This window comes from Ursus americanus, chromosome 5 (assembly GCF_024610735.1).
Source record: "Ursus americanus isolate L20-20 chromosome 5, mUrsAme1.1.p, whole genome shotgun sequence".
In the NCBI taxonomy this organism is placed as follows: Eukaryota; Metazoa; Chordata; class Mammalia; order Carnivora; family Ursidae; genus Ursus; species Ursus americanus.
The window spans coordinates 39,264,394-39,280,000 of record NC_142131.1 but is presented as its reverse complement, the minus strand read 5'-3'; the positions used below and the strand labels follow the sequence as shown (position 1 = coordinate 39,280,000).

At 39.4% G+C, this 15,607-nt stretch overlaps 1 long non-coding RNA gene and 1 pseudogene across 2 annotated transcripts in view; one reads left to right on the top strand and one right to left on the bottom strand.

Annotated features, from left to right (window-relative positions):
* Positions 1–15,607, bottom strand: part of LOC148110079 (uncharacterized) — a 319,030-nt gene that overhangs the window by 283,197 nt on the left and 20,226 nt on the right. The window lies entirely within an intron of this gene.
* Positions 14,127–14,469, top strand: LOC148110080 (large ribosomal subunit protein uL16-like; annotated as a pseudogene).

Sequence of the window (15,607 nt, the reverse complement as noted above, 5' to 3'; positions counted from 1 at the left end):
GAAAAAAGACACCCACCTGGGGCTTGCCTGTGGTCAGGCCTGATCCAAATGGAAATGAAATAAGCATTTGAGATCAAAGCCTGAGTCAGGACAATAGAATATACTAGAGCGACCCTTGCTCTCTGCCAATTGCTGCACATCAGGATTCATAGCTCCAAGTATCTGATAGTGGATCCAGTTGTGAATGTCCCATGTTAAATAAGGTACCCCAAATATCGTGACAGGTGATTAATTTTTAAAGCCTACTGCAGAAAGTATTGCAAACCCTCCAAGACTTTTGAGAATCAATTACTGATTATCTCTAATAAAAGAGTCCAATAGGAAAATCATATCCATTTTTAAACATTTAGTCTTCGGAGGAGTTTTATTTCCTCAATTTGCATGGCTTTCAAAAACCTTGCCTCTGTTGACCCTTCTGCCTTGGAATTTTGCTTCTCTCTAGCCTGAAAAAAACTGAATTTCAGCTAGTTTAATGGCTGGTGTGCAGTCCTTGGAGGCCCATCACTGGTCATGTTTCTGAAGACTGGAAGGCATATTATTCAGGCTCAAGCCATCAGTAGGAGAAGCTCTCTGGCTCTTTCCTGGAAGACCTCATTACTCGATAACTCACCATATTCAGGATCTGGCCCTATGCCTTCTAGGCCCCAGAAGCCAATGTTTATGGTGCCCTAAAATTTAAGTCATTATTCAAGGATGAGTTTACACTAAAAATGCCAAAGAAGTTAGATGTGTATTTCTAAAGGCAGAAGCATAGCTATTAGATTTGAAAAAACAAAACTGCAAAAACACTCAACTTGGCCTGATTATTTTCTCTCCATGGGTGTACCTAAATATGCAGGTAATATGAATCAGAAAATTTCTATACAAATGTGGAATCGAAACCAAAAAATCTAAGACTAAGAGACAATAATAAATAGCATCAACCCCAAAGTGGTGTAGTTAACCTCATGGACTCTGAAATTAGACTGATGGCTTTCAAATCCTGACTTTTCCACTTATTGATTGTTCTAACCACACATTTTAGTTTCCTCATATGTAAAATGCTTAGGATAATAAACGCATCTACCTCCCAGAGTCCAGGGTCTGGTGGGGTGGGTGGTATAGTTGTGCCAAAGCTCCTTACTCTTGTCTCTTTAGTGTATTAATATATTCAATGCACTTGTAATTATGCCTGCCACATAGTGAAAGTACTATATAAATACACTGAGTAATCAGGGTGTGTCTGCTCACATTCTTCATGGACAATGTTTCAACTGACAAGAACATCCCTCTACTGTGACTAAGATCAAATGTGGTGATAGGATGAAGGAGATACTCGCATCATTCAACAAAAAAGCAGTAACACGAGCTAATGTGTATTAGGCGCCCACCATGAGACTTGATACTATTTCAAACTCTAACAATACCAATTTTATCCCCAAAAAACCTCATGAGGTAGTCATCATTATTATCTCCATTTTAATGAAACGACGAGGCACAAAGAGCGTGGGTAATTTGTATAAAATCCCGCAGCTAGCAAGAGGCAATATTCAATTTCGTCTCCCTGCTACTCAAAATGTGGTTTGTGGAACAGCAGCTCCCACACCCCCGGGAGCTTGTGGGAAATGCAGGACTGCGGGCCCCACCCCAGCTCCATGGCTCAGGATCTGACTTTGCACAAAATCCCCACAAAGGCATCTGAATCTACATTAAGGTCGGAGAGGCACAGATCTCAATCCCCACGGCATCCTGTCTCTCCCTGTATTAACTCAGTAAAACAACACAACAAAACAATGAGGTTAGATCCCAATTTGTTCACAGCATAGGAGAAAAACATAGGAGAAAATTCAGGCAGAGTACACTATCCAATCTTTCCTGACTAGGACCTGGTATGGTAGGGATTCATACCCTTCGGGAGCCACCATCCTGAAACCATTCTCAAGTTGTTGGTTTAAAACAGAACGTGGAACCATGCTTTGATCTTCTGCCACTTTGCTTTAGGAACAGGGCCGGCTCCGAAAGACGAGTCCCTGGGTAACTACCTCAAGATAGCTCCAAGACTGTCACCAAAGCCTCACTAGAAAAATGTCCTGCTATCACAGGGGAAGCCCAACACCGATGCAATTAATCACCTTGAGTTTCAAGTTTCTACACCAGATAGTATCACATGGAAGGAAAAAAAAATGCTCCCCACACATTCTACTTGCTCTCAGTCTGACAAAGAGAGAAACAAAGATAATTCACTTGAAAGCAGAAGACTGTTCAAAATCTGATTCTCAGAATAGTCAGGTGGCGCCCTCCCAAATCCATCCCTCGCACAGAGTTCTTACCTGGTCCTAAACTGCAAAGAGAAAGCTGAGGTAAGTGGAGAGAGCACCGTGGCCAAGTTTGTAAACCATTTATGCCTTAAAGAAGAAAAACTAAAATGGTGGAATTTATACGCCGAGTTCAAGTTCAACAGGTTTGTCTTCTTTTGAAAAATCGTTTCTTTTCACAAATGAAAAGATTGACCACACTTTGGACAGTACTTTACGTCCATTATCTTGAGGCTTTCTCAGCAGTGAAAACGGCCACGAGGTGGAACAACCAGATGCTCTTATTCCCAAGCCCACACTCTGAACCTCAACGACAGACTCCAGCTGTGACTTCTCTAACTTGCACCTATTAAAAATAGGAATCAGACCATGGGCGCTTAACCAGATCTTGGCTTGATTGTTGCAGAACAAACAAGCGGACCCCAACATAGAGACAAATCTGTTTTCCTTTATTAGCTATGTTGCCCATTCCAGTCGTAGCTACTTTGTTCCGTCTCTCAATCAACTTTTGAATTTTCATAATTGCTGCAGTCATAGCTCCACCTAGAGCTAAAAATTGTAGCTAAAAAGAACATTGACCATAGATTGGTTCTTTTCTGCTCTTTCAACATAAATAGTACTTTCTAACTTAAGAAACAAAAACGTGCTCTAGATTGGACGTTCAGTATAAACAGGCTAGCTTCTGGGCCCAGGGCCACTACTTCACTGAAAATGAACTCTATTTCTCATTAGCATCTTCCATACAACACACATTCTTTGAAAACTCTACCATATCAAATTTAATTTTTAATAAATTCGTGCTTGTAACTCATACTGTAGGTATCCGGTATCCATGCTACAGTTACAAATACTATACTGTGTATTTGCAATTTGCTAAAGTAGCAGATCCAGTTGATAGAGGAGAGTTCTCATCCCACAAAAACATTTCAACTACGCGAGGTTGTGAATGTTCACTCACAGTGGTAAGCGTTTTACAATATGCACCCAATTTAATCAGGTTATACACCTTAAATACAAAATTATATGTCAATTACATCTCAATAAAACTGGAGAAAAGTATGCTTCGACAAGCAAAAGTATCACATGTAAGCAGCCCTCCTGCTTAGAATTATGAGCCTGCTTGGGCCCTAGGCATCAAGCTCCTGGTCTAAATCCCATTTAGTTCACTTCTTGAGTAACCATGAAAATATAGCAAAGAAATAATGAAGAAATACAAATTGTAAACATTTTAGTATTGTACTAAAGTAATGTAAGCGTGTATTTGAAAAAAATGAAACAGAAGTGTAGATACCATAAGGAAAGCTATCTTTCATACCCCACTTCCCCAGGCCCAGACCCACATTTTTTTTTGGTTGGTTTGGTTTGGGTTTTTGTTGTTGTTATTGAATAAAAGCTTTCAAATAACAAATTCCAGCTATACATACAGGGTAATGTTAGTTTCAGATGGACAACATAGCGATTCAGCGCTTCCATATATCACCCAGTGCTCCTCATACGTGCACTCCTTACTCCCCATCACCTCTTTCACCCACCCACACCCATGCCCTCTGGTAACCAGCAGTATGTTCTCCATAGTTAGAGGCCCAGACCCGCTTTTAAGAGGCAACCACTTACTTAAAATTTTAAATTCTTGGAACTGAAAACATAATTGACAACCGTCTGCTGCCAACATCTCAGGCTTTACCAAGTATTAACACAGAGCAGCCTCTTAAAACCCATGCCCCGTAAACAGGATTAGAGACTTCTCTTTGTGCATCTGGGGGACATTCTCGTAGAATTAGTGGGATAGCTGGGTTTTTTTGTTTTTTGTTTTGTTTTTAGCTATACACATCTTTAACTTCACAAGACATTGCAAAATAATTGTATAAAATCAAACTCCCTTAAGGAGGGCATGTGATGTAATGAGCACTGGGTATTATCTAAGACTGATGAACCACTGAATTCTCCCTCTGAAATGAGTAATACATATGTTAATTCATTGAATTTAAATTTAAAAAAAAATAAAATTAAACTCCTCCCAAAATCTCGACAACCTTAGCCAGTCATCTGTCGTGGCATTAATGCTGCACTATGGGAAATAATAGGCTTTAGGGATATCTTGGTATCTAGTAACATCCCTCCCACCTCTCACTTTATTCTTTATAATTGTCTGTGCTGCTTTGGTACTTTATTCATCCAAACCAATTTTTGAATTACTTTGTCAAGATCTGTTAAAAAAAAAAAAAAATCTTACTGTACCTTTGACTGTATCACCTTTATACATTAATTGGGAAGAACATACATATTTATAACATTTAATTTCCTTTATGTATGAATAAGCAAGATCTCCCAGCTTATTTAGATCTTCTCATGCTCATCAAGTGACTAAGTCTCATGAATCTTCTGTTCAATGTATTTCTGGTTATCTGTATTTGTTAAGGGTCTTATTTTCAGAAAACTCCAATCTCCATAGTTTAATTAGAAAACAAAACTTTTTAAAAGAGTACTAGGTAGCTTGTAGAATTTGTGGGGAGGCCAGAGAACCAAGATTACTGCTCCTGCCAAGAGGAACAGGACCAAAGGAAGTCCAGCCCCGAGGGCTCCTAATAGAGGAAATCTCCTGCTACTGTTGGAGCCACTCTTCCCAAGGGAGCTGAAACACTAGGGACTGGCCACAGAACCTTGCTGGTAGCAAACCGCCAAAGAACCAGATGTCGCTAGCCTCACCATCCCAACTGATCTTGAGTACATTGCCCCCTGCCCTGATCACTGCCAGCTCTCAGTCTATCACTCAGAAGTCTGTTACACTGAACCAGGACCAATGAGGCAAACTCGTTATAAGGGAGCTTGGAACACAGACTTGCAGCCTCCATCACAAAGGAAAAACTGGACCATTGATTTTACAGTATTTTTTGTAATCTTATAGATGAGCATTGCTAGAACACAGAGATACAAATGATTTTAAATATTGACCATTCTTTCAGAAACCTTATTGAATGTTTTTATTAGTGCTACTTGTAGACAGTCTTGCAATTTCCCACTAGACAATCTTATAAAACAAATTAGAGGCATTTTTCCTTCCTTTTAGTGCTTTAATCGGATATATATGTGTATATGTTTATATTTTAATTCCAGCCTAAATTTTAACAAGACCTGGCAGTTCAACATGAAATAAAGATATTGCTAGTTTTGTTTTGCTTCAGAATTTATAGAGAAGCCGTCTGTTTCTCTAGCACAGATGAGACTGTAGGATTGTCTATTCTTTGCTAACAGTTTTAACTAGGAAGGACTGTTAAAATTCACAAAATGCTTTTAATGCCACAATTTAGATAATCACATGGTTTCTCTTAGAGTGAGCATTTATTCTCTCATCCAAACCAAGACAGTTTTGACAGTGAAAGAAGGCACTATTGGTAATTGTGTCAGAGCAATGTGAATACACCATCATTTTCTCTGGCAAAGTGGGACTGAGGTCCACCATAATTTTCCCCCTCTTCATGAATTAATGGAGCAAATTACTTTAAAAGATTTTTATTATAAAAGCACCATGGGAATAACATCTAAATAGCACAGTACTTTTTTATCGTTTTAGTTTGTTAATCCTTACTAGGATTTTTGCTTTTAAGTTTATAAGTGAAAAAATAACTAATTTTTCTCCTCTTATCCTCAATTGGCATTGGCCTCCAAAGTACAGAAACCATACTAATTGGGTAAGTTATTTTTCTGCTTTATCAGGTATCATATGGATTACTGGTTCACTTCGAGGTTGCAAAAACTCCTTGTACAAATGGACTTGCAATTTAGGAATTGTGTGTGTTCAATTTTTAGTGTTATGCTTACGTTTTCAAAGTAACATAAGCTTTTGCTTTCCTATGATAACCATTTTCAATTGTTTTTGGTTTCGATGCTTGTGATTGCTATTTCCTCATCTTGGAGTATGGTTAAGTACCGTGGCTTTTATTTGCCAATGTAAGGCAACCTCGAGTGATTATTTGATGTGACGTGGGACAACTTAACTGGCATCCGTCACTTCGCTACCACCGCCACCGTTCTCTTGCCATTCAGCCTCAAATTTGATTAGTATCTTAGAGAGGAAAAAAAAAATAGGCCTATTTTTTAGGTCTCTAAAGTCCAATTTATGAATGTGGATTCACAGACTTGCCCAGAGTCAGCCAATGGTCCCAGAGAAATGTCAGCTAGAGTATCAGGACATGCCTTACCAGTTCTCTTCTGGAATTTCGGTTATTATTTCATTATCTCTCTGATGCCTTCAAATAGGTAAATTTGTCATTTTATGTGGTGGTTCTCGTTGCTCTCACGGGAGCAGCCATTTGCCACACTTTAATCCCCCCTTCCCAAACGGGGTAAATCCTCATCTCTTTTCCTTGGTTTTTCTTTCTTTCAGGGCCAATTTTTATTTTTCATTTTCCTTCCTATTTCAAGAGTTCATCTAATATCTCGTGATGATTATCTTTCTTCATCTACATTTAAAAAGTTCTAATAGCATTTTATGTATCGTCTAGTGGTAAACCTAATTTTCAGATGAGAAGATCAGTGCTGATTTTGTAGGATGTCCACTCACCAGTTTCCGAATAGAGGGAGCTTTTACCTTGGAAGCACTGCCTCTCAAAGTAAGGATCCTGTTTTAGTTGTTTGGTTTGGTTTTAATCATGTGTTCTATTTCCTAACAGAAAAGTCTTCTTTCCTTTCTCCCCCACCCGAGTTCAGTGAACAGCCGTTCTGGATGGGCCACAGCAAGGCAAAGAGAGAAGGACTTCGTCTTGTCATTACGTCTCTCTTCCTCCTGGCTCTAAACCAGCTATCTTCCCTAGAGCTCACCCCGACACTGCCCTGTCGGTCATCACTTGTTCTTCTGCTTTCCACCATACAGATGTTTGTTCCAACGATCTCATTAACAAATGGTTCCCACTCACTGTTTTTACTGCAGGTTTAGAACGTTTTTCATCTTTTTCTCGAAACATCTGAATAAAAAAATATATTTTACCAAAAAAAATGGAGGCATACACAGATAATATAATGGTACCGTGTCAACCAGAAATTGCATATACATTTCTGTGTCTATTACAGTGCCTGGTGCACAGTACATGTAATGTATTTGTACCCTTATTCCTATCTTCTGGTATGCAGTAAGACTGCACTCGGTGGTACTACAGTCAACATTAATGTCATCTTAGCATGAAGGGTAGTTCCCTTTAACTAAAGTTGAGAGAGTGGTACAAGGAACTAAGGATCCCAAGTCTAGTCACATACAGAAGCTCAAAATTGTTTTTCTAACATCAGAGAAAACAAACCCAAGAAGGAACCAGAGTTACGCAAGTAATACGCACTTTCTAAATGCGCTCCTCTTAAGATTATCCTTTAGGCTTCTTATAGTCACTCATGAGTGAGCGAGGACAGCTTCTATTAGAAGAGAATTTTCTTCTGGAGGTCATTAGAACTGCGGTTAAGAGCACAGGTTCTGGATCTAGACTGAATTTTCATCTTTTCTCCATCTCAAATAGGCTTCGTTATCTTAAATAGATTGTCTCAACTTCCCATGTGTCAGTTGCCACATGTGAAAAATTAGGAGAGTAACTTCAGGTCATTAGATGACCTACATCAGACAGTACGTGTAATGCCTTACAAAGGGGCGGGGCAAAGTGTGTTTAATGTATGTTAGGTATCATTCTTAATAATATTCTCTAAGTCATTACAAGACTGGAGCAATACAATACTTACTACTCTTCTGAGTAAATTGAGCAGTAACAACATGGTATTATAACACCATTGCAAAACTACTGTATCCTAACGACTCCCAAATCAGTAGTTATACTTTCTAAATCTCTATAACTACAGCTATCCAAGGATGCCAACATCAGCCTAACTGTGCTGTGAGATCCTGACACTGCAGCTTCAGAGAATGGTGCGCAAGTCAGTCATTCTCTACTTCTGGCTGCATATCATCGTACTCTGGGTAGCTTTTAAAATGCCCTTTCTCGTATTAATGGATTTGAGGACAGGGCCTGGGTCTTAGGCAACTACATGTCCCGAGTACCCAATGTAGCACCTGTCATGTAATAGGCTCTCATGAACAGTTAATGCTATTATGGAATTTCCTTTGTTCTCCAGGATTGGAGAATGTTCACTGTACACTTGCTATTATCATTCTCACATGAACATTCTCAGTAATTACAGGATTGGAGTAACTTTCTACTAATATCTTCTAATTTCACTTGAATTCACATTACATTTTAATTTACATAAAAAACGTGAAACCACATTTAGTCATCTCTAGTATTTTTATCTTTTGAGTATTTAGCAGTAATATACTTCTTATATTTTATATAAAGTCATTTCCCAGAAATAAAGTTACTGAACAATAAGTCATGAATATTCTTATGAGTGAAATCACTTTCACAGTTCTTAATTCTTGTATTTATCAGGAATATATTAAGAGATCCATTCTCATAATGAACGAACAATATTGGCTATATCTTAAAGTTAAATTACATATTTGGGTATATCTTTATAAAAGATTTTGGCTAGTAGACCAAAGTTTTTTAAACATCTACCATCTTAACATCAGATTCATTCTTCACACAGGAGCTACATCCTTTACAAGAAGAATCCAAAAGTGGCTCTGAATGATCTTAAAGATTACTGGGGTTATGGCTTTCTAAACATGTGTGTATAATTTTATATAAAATAGCTTGGAATTCCATATCTGTAGTCATGTTAACCCCTCAGCCACTTCTGCCCCTTTTCTGTAAGTGAAATCCAGCCAGTACCTCAGGCTCACTTTCAAAGGGCACAATTTGTTAGGGATTATATATGTGTGGAGAGTATTTAAGGAAGAGTGCAAAGAAGTGGCAGGAGTCTGAGAGAAGAGTCAAATGACCAGAAGATCCAAAGACCTGTAGACAACACAATTCCATTTGATCAGTGCCATGGATAGAAGTAGGCACTGTCAGAGGCTCACCCAATTCAACTTACGGAGAACTGGGACAAAGAACAAGGACTGCCATTTCTGTCTACAGCTACAGAAAGTTGCCCAGCAGAAATGCTCTCTGGTATGTATGTCCAAGGATGAGTTAAAGACTAACCATGTGGGGACACCTGGGTGGCTCCGTCTGTTACGCCTCTGCTTTCAGCTCAGGTCATGATTCCAGGGTCCTGGGATTGAACCCCATGTCAGGCTCCTGCTCGGTAGGGAACCTACTTCTCCCACTCCCTCTGCTGCTCTCCCTGCTTGTTCTTTCTGTGTCAAATAAATAAAAAATCTTAAAAAAAAATTAATACTAACCATGTGAAGAACTGAATAGGCATATTCCTGACCTTTTTTGTTCAAAATGAATTAAATGTCTGACAGCACTGTCGGTCCAGGGAACGGTTACGAGTTCATCAGCATTAAAGCACAAGGGAGGAGGATATGGCCAGAGATGAAACTGCGCAGGCAGGCAGGGAGGTCAAGGAGGTGACGAATATCCCTGTGTTCCATGCTCAGTATCCCTGATATCAGGGAGGAAATGGGAGGCCATTTCATCATGAAAATGATGAAAAAAACTGTCGGTTCAGCTGAGTCATCGTGTTGCTACATGGGAGACAGGTTGGAGGAAAGTCAAATAAGAGAGAATCTTGTAGTAACTGCAGTGAACAAGGACGGGAACCCAAAATAAAAACAGGAACAGAGGAGGTGTCAAGAAGGGAACAGGCTTGAAAGGTACTGATCATATGGCAGGCATGGACTGACAGGAGTTCACCAGGTAGATGCTTTTCCATTAACCCATGCATTTTCCTAGCATTTGTAATTTTTTCTAATGCCTATACAGTTTCTATTACATTTTCCTGTACATGTTCCTAAAATATGTACATGCAGAATTATTTTATTGTTTGCATCCACAAATGCATTCTCTACTCTTTGGCAATAGCCATTTTGTCTTTTTTATTTGTTACTATATCCTTGGTGCCTAGCAGTGATCTTTTGACACAGTAGATACTGTTAAAATGAAAACTATAGGCCAAGAGTACTACCACTGAGGTTGAGGCCCCAAGGTAGTAAACCAAGACTTAATGCCTAACCTACTGCAGTTTCAACCCCTCAGGAGTGGACTCAACAGTCAACATGGAATTTCCTGGTTAATACTAGGAAATTTCCTGATAAACCCTTTCTGCTCCCCTAGGAGGGTAACTTTCCCTCAACAATGCACTTCTTGCCAATAAATTCCTTTCTTCTTCTTTTTTAATGCCCTCTACCTTTAAAAACCTTTGTTTCACTTTACACAGTCCCCCTCTACTTGCTAGATGGAATGCCATCTGATGCATGAATAAAGTCAATTAGGCCTTCAGATTAACTCAGTTTAGCTTTGTTCTTTTAATAATATGCAATAAATTCCTGATCGTTGATAATGTGAAGGAAAACACAGCATAAATGTTTTGGCTGGGGAACTGGATGGACAAAGGTAGCTTTCATTGAGGTAGGGAACACTGAGGACAAAAAAGTTGGTGGGTGACCTGAAGTAGGGTCAGTTTAATTTTGGCAATTTTGACTCTGAGACATCTGGAAAAATATCTAAGAAAAATTATCTAGCCCAAGTTTTGCCAATTAGCCAACACTGTTGTAGAACAATCACCCCCCAAAATCCCCATGGCCCCCAAAAACAAACATTGAATTGGCAGACCTCTCACAAGATGGGCTGAAGCTCTTCTCTGCAACACTGTCAGAAGGAGCAACCCCTTCTGAGACCCACTGTTTCAGTGTCATAAAGCACAAGCACGAAGAGCTTTACTCATATTCCTTTGGCCAAAACCAGTCGTGGAGCCCAGCCCAAAGTCAGTGAGACAGGGATGCATGGCCTCATTTAGCAGAGAAGAGGAATACAGGCTACTCCCCTTAGATTAACAACAGCACAGCCCTCAGAGCGAGCAGCACACAGGCAGTACATAAAGCTATCTGAGGGTACGACATCACACAAGGGAGTGTGTACAAAGAAAGAAATAACCCGGGACCAGCGGAAGAAGAGAGAGGAGAAAATCCAGAAAGGAGACTAGCCCAAGCTGAAAAAGATTTGCTCAAGTCCCTGACCCAAGGTCAGCCTTACCTGTTCTAAAATAGATCCTAGTGGAGTCTGTCATGAGTGCCAGTGAATCAACATCCTGGCAACAACAGGAGGCCCAAGGATTGCTGCTGAGTTCTGGAAATTAAAGAGCAGTTCCTGGCATCTTCCTGGCCTCACAACTTCCTGGGCTCCTCATGCCCCCCCCCCCCCGCCATGTGGCTCATTCATTTCCCCAGCATCCCTCAGTGTTGTTTCCCCTCCCTCTGGGAGATGTCAGACATCGGAAGTTGATCTGGGCCCCATGTTTTTTTTTTTTTTTTCCCCACCGCCTTTCCCACTCTTTCACCCTTTCTTGCTACTTTTCTTTACTTTCTTTAAGATCTTTTATTTATTTATGTGAGAGAGAGAGAGAGCGAGCATGAGTGAGAGGAGGAGAGGAGGGAGAAGCAGACTCCCACTGAGCAGGGAGCCCAACTAGGGGCTCAATCCCAGGACTCCAGGATCATGGCCTGAGCCGAAGGCAGAGGCTTAACCGACTGAGACACAAGGCACGCCTCTTACTTTTCATTTGAACTTCTGCCCTGGCTAGTGTAGGATCTCAAGATGACATCAGCGAACTGCTTCTTGTTAAGGCCAGACAGTACAAGCCTTAGGCTTTAGAGGCCATGCAAGCTCTTTCACAGCTACTGGATTCTGCCTTTGCAACCAAAGCAGCCATAAGCCGAACGTGAACAAATGAAACAGCTGTCCCGACTTGGCCTCTGGGCCATGAATTGCCAACTCAACCAGTAAGGGAAGGATTTGTTTCTGAACATTTCTGGTTGCTTTAGCCATTCTGACTTGACCTAGTATTTAAACAAAATGTAAGGATTGGAGATAAGCCAACTGTAGGCATGATCTCTAGTAAATGTTGCCACATACATACTCACAGAATTGTTAAAGTCTATGTTACAGGCTCTTTAAAAAATCATTTTTAAAATGTATCCTCATCACAATGAAGAGATGAAAGTTAGTCTCAGTGTCTACTCTGAAACACATGGAACAACTGAAAAATCTTTATTCACCCATGTCAGAAACAAGGCATTTGGAAACAAACACATCGTCTCAATCAGACCTCTTTTCAATTCCAAAGCAAATCATATTAAAATAGCATCAAAGCAATTGTACTAAGTTCCACATTTAATTATTTTTTTTTTTGAGTGAAACAAGATCAAACTATAACTATCTTTTCCCCCAGACACTAGGATCTTAAACACCTAAGAGGTTTTGGGGATTTTGGGGGGTTTTTTGGTTCTTTTTTTTGTTTGTTTGTTTTTTGGTAAAAGGAAAATGTATTTAGCCCTTTAAGTTTCAATTTAGTATCAGAAATATAAAAACTTCCAGAGGACACAGCAAGTTGTCCAGAACTTAATTGCTTTGCGGAGAAAAAATCTATAGCCATGCCATAGAATCCTTCTAGAGAGGAAAAAACATCATTGCATTGATTCCTACAAAAAGCAACGTTTATTTAAGTACAGTGTTAACTATCCAATTATAAAAACTCAGAAAGACTTAAGCCTTCTTACTAATTGCTAGGACTAATTACTAAGTCCTTATCACTCAGTACAAATCAATACAGGAGTAAATGTTCTCCAAATAGTCAAAACTATGTTTGGTTGTATGTTTCATTCTAGTTATTTATTCCTTCTTCCTTAATTGATTTTGAAAACTGTTTTCCATATGTACTTATATCTGTGTATTTCTCTTGCTTCAAAAAGCAACCACAGAAGGCTGAAAATAATTTGGGCAAGGAAATTCTGTATCCATCAGATCAAGAGTTAGCACTGGTTATAAGTAATTACAGTTAAAAAAAATGTGGACACTTGGTCACAGAAGTAATCCCAACAATTATACATATATTATCAAATAAAATATTTTCTCATTCATAGAGATTAAATGACAAATAAGAGAGGTTAAGTAATTTCTCAATGGCATTCACCCAAAATGTGGCAACGCCAAGGTTTGCCTTTTAAGTACACAGTTTTAAGCATTTTAACTATTTCCCTGAATGGCCAAGTGAACATTCTCTCCTGATTGCTGAGCTGACCCTAGGACATTCCAACATTCTATCTGACTCAGGCATGAGGCCTGTAAAACACTCCACTGATGGTTTTATATTCCCTGAGAAGTAAACTTAGTCAGGAAATGGGACTGTTTTGGGAGTGCTTGACCCTTGCAAACCCGTGGGCAAACTAAGGGCTTTAAGTTAGAACTGCTGCAGCTTCTAGTGTTTCTACCCCCTAAAGGTAAGTCGTGTAAGTTCCAAAAAGAAAACTGGAAAGCAAAGGAAATCCACAGTATAACCATCACCTTTGTGACACTTTGAAATGTCCTTTATATTTATTGAAGTTTTCTTGGAAACATGTAGATGTCCCATATGCAGGGGCATTAAAATAGAGTCTCCTGAATTATATCATCTGTTTTCTCCATGAGACAGGGGCTTTGTCTTTTGCCGTGTGTTGCATTCTTAGTACCACCAGTAATTTTTTATCATGTGGTCCCCATTCTTCATTTATTTTTTGGATCCCATTTCCTTTGGTTCACCAGGTCTTTAAAAGTGTTGGCTTCGGAATGTTTTCACTGAAAGGAAGCATTAGGTATAGCAATCTAGTGGGGTGGAGATGGGTGATGCAAAGGGTGTGTGGAAACTTAAAACCATGATGGCACTGCAGGGGTATGTTTACAGATTTTACATTTGGGTAAAAAATTGTATATTTTATATTAATTATATTTTATTGTGTATTATATAATAAATAAGATGTTGGCCTGTGCTGGGGCTGACAGGCTCCAGACAGGAATGGGGGGGTGCCTTTGGAAAACCCCAGGGCACAGTGGCCAGGGTCCACATTGGCCAAGTCATCATGTCCATCTGTATCAAGCTACAGAACAAGGAGCATGTGATGCAGGCCCTACGCAGGGCCACGTTCAAGATCTCTGGCCACCAGAAGATCCACATTTCCAAAAAGTAAGGATTTCGTAGGTTTAATTAGGAAGAATTTGAAGACATGGTGGGTGAAAAACAACTCAACCCAGGTAACTATGTGGTCGAATACATCCCTAATCACAGCCCCCTAGACAAATGGGAGATGCTGCACTCATGAGAACTTCGGCACTGCTCCCTCTGTGTTCATGCCCACCAATAAATCCTACCTCCTGTCAAAAAAAAGAAAAAAAATGTGTGTGTGTGTATATATGTATATACACACACACATATACATATATATATATAGTATTTTATAATGTATGTGTTATTTTTCATAAAATATTTTTCTTGAGGCTCAAAACAGAGTGTTCAAGTACAATCAATTGTTTTGCTTTATTCCACTTAGGAAAATCATCATCTATTTTGTATGGTTACTGTTTCTGTCTCTTCTGTCTGGGCTTTTTCAGATACAGAAGATTTAAGAAAACTGAGCCTTCTTTCTCTTCCTTATCTGTGATCTTGTCTTTCACCCTTTTCCTTTAAATGAACTTTCTGTCCAAAATATATGGGAGGTTTTCCTTCACATTTAAAAATCTGGTTTTCTTCAGAGGCAGGTCTACTCTTCTCTGCCCTCCAAGTGAATTTTTATTTGTTACTATCAATTCTACCCATCAGGCATCTCATTTTGCATTTTATCCTGACGATCTCTGTCTCTCTAGCCCCCACCACTTGCTATTCATCTTTCCCAATACCATGCCTTCTTCTGTATGGCTACAACCTCCCAATGTGAGTCTTCAGGTGATTTCCACCAGAAAGTTCATTCCTTGGGCCTTCCAAATGCTACTCCCCTTCTCTTAATATGAAATAAATTTGAAATAATCCCTTTTTTCTTGTTTATTCTCAACAGTGTATTCACATTATCTTTGGTCCTGCTCTCCACCTCCTTTGTAGCTGCAGAATCCCCTTTCCCCATCTCTAGGCAGATTATTATTTTGAAATCCTGGTACAATTTTCTGTCTCCAGAGTCTTCACCCCTGTGACCTCTGCTCCACGTGGGTGGCGCCTCCCTGCAAACATTCTAGCTAGTTCTCTGATAAGGTAATCCCCCTGATGTTTTTTTAACTTACATACACAATTACAATGAAAACTACAATGAAATTGAGCTCTCAAAATGTACTTCACCACCATTAGTCTCTCTATATTATCTACTTACTGCTTTCTTTTTTCCTGAGACTAAAATCTTGGCCTGCATTTACCAAGATGAGAGCAGAGAAAAATGGAAAAAACAGTCTGTCTACTTCTTAGAGTAGAACTCA